The sequence below is a fragment of the Macrosteles quadrilineatus genome, unplaced genomic scaffold (genome assembly GCF_028750875.1).
Source record: "Macrosteles quadrilineatus isolate MER2022 unplaced genomic scaffold, UCM_ALF_1.0 Scaffold_8__2_contigs__length_117827958, whole genome shotgun sequence".
NCBI classification, from domain to species: Eukaryota; Metazoa; Arthropoda; class Insecta; order Hemiptera; family Cicadellidae; genus Macrosteles; species Macrosteles quadrilineatus.
Window position 1 is genome coordinate 91,945,957 of NW_026542601.1, and position 3,432 is coordinate 91,949,388.

Genomic DNA, 3,432 nt, shown 5'->3' on the forward strand with positions numbered 1-3,432 from the left:
GCCGCAGCGCGCTGACAAAATGTGGCCTCCGTTTAATACTGAAGTACCCTTTTTTGTCTAATTAAACACCGGGTAAGACACTGGGAAATACTATTAAAAAGTGCTTGCAAACAGACAGAACTGTTTATAGGAAGCTCGAGTCAACCAGGAACAAATATTTATTTGTATAATCATCTGAGGAGGAAAATGGTAAACTAGCTAACTAGGTATGGTAACATTTATAACCAGTCCCAGGGGCCCAAGTGTATAAGATATGTTTACTCTTTATATTATAGACTACAAGCAACATGAGCAATATGACTTATGAGCAATATGACAACTCGGTTGTCTAGCTGAAACACCTTAAAATAATATTTAAACTTTTTAATTTTTGTAAGGCCACACTAATAATTTACTTCGAGTAATACGAATAATAAACTTCGGAGCTTGTCACAAACAAATTGGGAAATTTTGGATTTCAAAAGGGGCGATAAGTTGTATATTTTAAATACATTTAACATTACTTATAATATGAGAACTTAAACTCGTTAAATGCCATATAGTAGTCACACACAGTTTGCGATTAGGCTATTTAAAAATATCACGTGATAAATCACCGATATTTTAGTTTTAAAATATTGCTGCCATATACTATTAAAATTTATCTATCTATAGGTATATACTTATCTAAGTGGCCTTCAGTTCATCTTCAGCGGCCAACCACATTGTTAAGTAGAGTTGTGGCCTGTCTGTAAACTAGCAGGCGTCGTGAAATGTACAGAACCGTCCTCGCCTTCGAAATTCTCAGATAACATAATTAATTAAATTAATAAATTAATCACTGGCGGATAAGTATAGTAATGATAGGGAATCTGAATCAAGACGAGATCAATAAAGTTTTTTTTCATAAAAGATAAACACCTTCAATGTGTTACCGTGATGGACCATAAAAAGTTCTTTTGAAATCAGAGCTGAATTTACAATAGACCACCTGTAAATAGTTACAGTAGTTGAGATTATACAGAGTCAAGTGCATACACATACTGCTATGTATTTACTTGAGTTTAGTTGTTATGTTCATAATTTATATGATTGTCTATGTCATTATCATCTATCAATATTATTAGGAATTTGTTGGATTTTTGTGTGCAGCAAATTGACCCCTGAATATTTATTTTTATAGACGTATTGTGTATCAATTTAAAGTTCTTATTCTCTAGATGTGCCTTTTGCTAGTTTGGATAATATACCTTGAACTCTTCGTCCTATAGAGACTTGGAAAATCTCAGAGTTTGTGCTGAATTATGTTGTCAATCATATGAACTTTTCAAGTTTACATTTTGTTTACATCAAAACAGATTGCCAGGAAGCACAATTTGTTTTTCAGGATTAATTTTGCCAACAGTGTCATTTAGAGGCTTCTGATTGACTAAAAAGAATTTTTAGTAATTAAAAATTATTTTTGTTCATAGAATAAAATTATAAGTGCCTCAAATTCAATTTTATATTTTTTTATTTTGAAACTAAACCGTCATAACCTAACCAAACCAACCAAACGTGTTGACAATGAAAAAATCGAATGAAGGTTTATTAATCGAAAAAATAGTTCTGTTCATAAAATAGAATTATAAATGCCTCAAATCCTATTTTATATTTTTTTAAATATAAAATTAAACTATCATAACCTAACCAAACTAACCAGACTTGCTAATAATGAAAAATCAAATGAAGGTTTAACAGAAAAAAATATTTTTGTTTATAAAATAAAACTATAAATGGGTCAAATTCAATTTCATAATGTTTTAATTCTAAAATTAAACCGTCATAACCTAACCAAACCAACCAAACTTGTTGATAACGAAAAAATCCAGTACAAAAAGAAAGTTCTACGGATGGGATTCGTACCTTGGTCCTTCAGATCGTCAGCCCATCACTCTATCCACTACACCACCGAGGCCGCAACCGTTCATCAACCGTATCGTCGCGGTAATGATGTTTCCTCAGCCAATCAGAAGCCTCAAAATAATACTGTAGGCAACACTAATCCTGAAATAAAAATTCAGCTGCCAGCACATAGTTATTTGTTCAAGTAAACTATTGTTATTTGTTTAAAATGTAAAGAAAATATGACATTAGATTTTGTGTTTTCATGGTATGTTTTATTAGTATTTGTATTTTTTTCTAAGATGCCTGGAAGAGATCGCGAATTCAATGAAAATAATACAGCATGCAATATAATAGCAATACGATGAGAAATAATCGTTTTCACTCTTATCAATTGCCCTTAGCCATCGACAATTCAGTAAATTACTCTCTATTTGAACTTGGACCAATGAATGAAGTACGTAGTTTGTATTGAAAAACCTCATTACAAAGTTATGTTCAGGGTTTGCTTGGACAATTACAAGTTAATGAAAAGTTAATGCTTACACGTAAAAAATAGAAATAATTTAACTTTACTCAGAACAATAGAAAATTGTAAATTAATTCAAACATATCAAGGATTTTGAAGTCACGAAGTGACGATGGCTGCTAGTCTATCGATATATTCCATACTTAAAGTCAAATACCATTCTCTGACTCCCTGATCACTGTATCTCAAAAACTACTAGTAAGAACTCGAGAATTGGCATGGAGATTCTAAATGGGCTCTAGGTGTGCAATAAGAAGCGTTTTCAAGAAATTCCATCAGGGCTCTGCCCTAGTGGCCTCTTAAGTTCCCATGTTATCCTTAGGAGAAAAGATCCATATATGAAACCCGAAGTACCCATGAATTTTTGAGAAAACTAAGTCACACCCCCATAAACACCATACTTGAAATCCGTCATGACGAGAAACCTTGCGCAAAACTATCCATTATTTCATAAATTGCCCTTTAAGGTCGTAATTCCTTTCTTAAGGGAACTTTCCATATTCCATATACCTAATGTTACAAATACCTCAGCTTGATCAATAAGTATAGGTAAGTCAGGTTGAACATTTAACTTCTTATTTTAATTTTTCGTGAGCAAAGCTACGACACGGGTTTGCTATGAACCCAAATATGGTTTATCCCTCATTAATTAATTGTTATAAATTTTTATGTCAAAGACTTGGTCACCACAATTGTTAAAGATTAACAATTTTACAATAAACGAAGATTGAAGTAAAATAGTGGTCAAGAAATGCATCTTCAAACTTAAATGACTTTAATTATGGCTCACACTTTAATTACAAAGTTCACTAAATTGCCTGAAAATTTCAGCTTTTCACAAAAAAACATAGGCTGTAAAATTTCATATGCCACTAGAAAATGAAGAATTAATAACATATTCATTTCAGATTCTACTGACTGTAAACTCTGATATAGTCTAATAACACGAAGAATTTGAATTGGAAAAGAATAATTAGTTTTGACTTTAAGAACTTTGGACTCAAATCACAGGAAGAGATGAAGGTAAAGTAAAAACGACA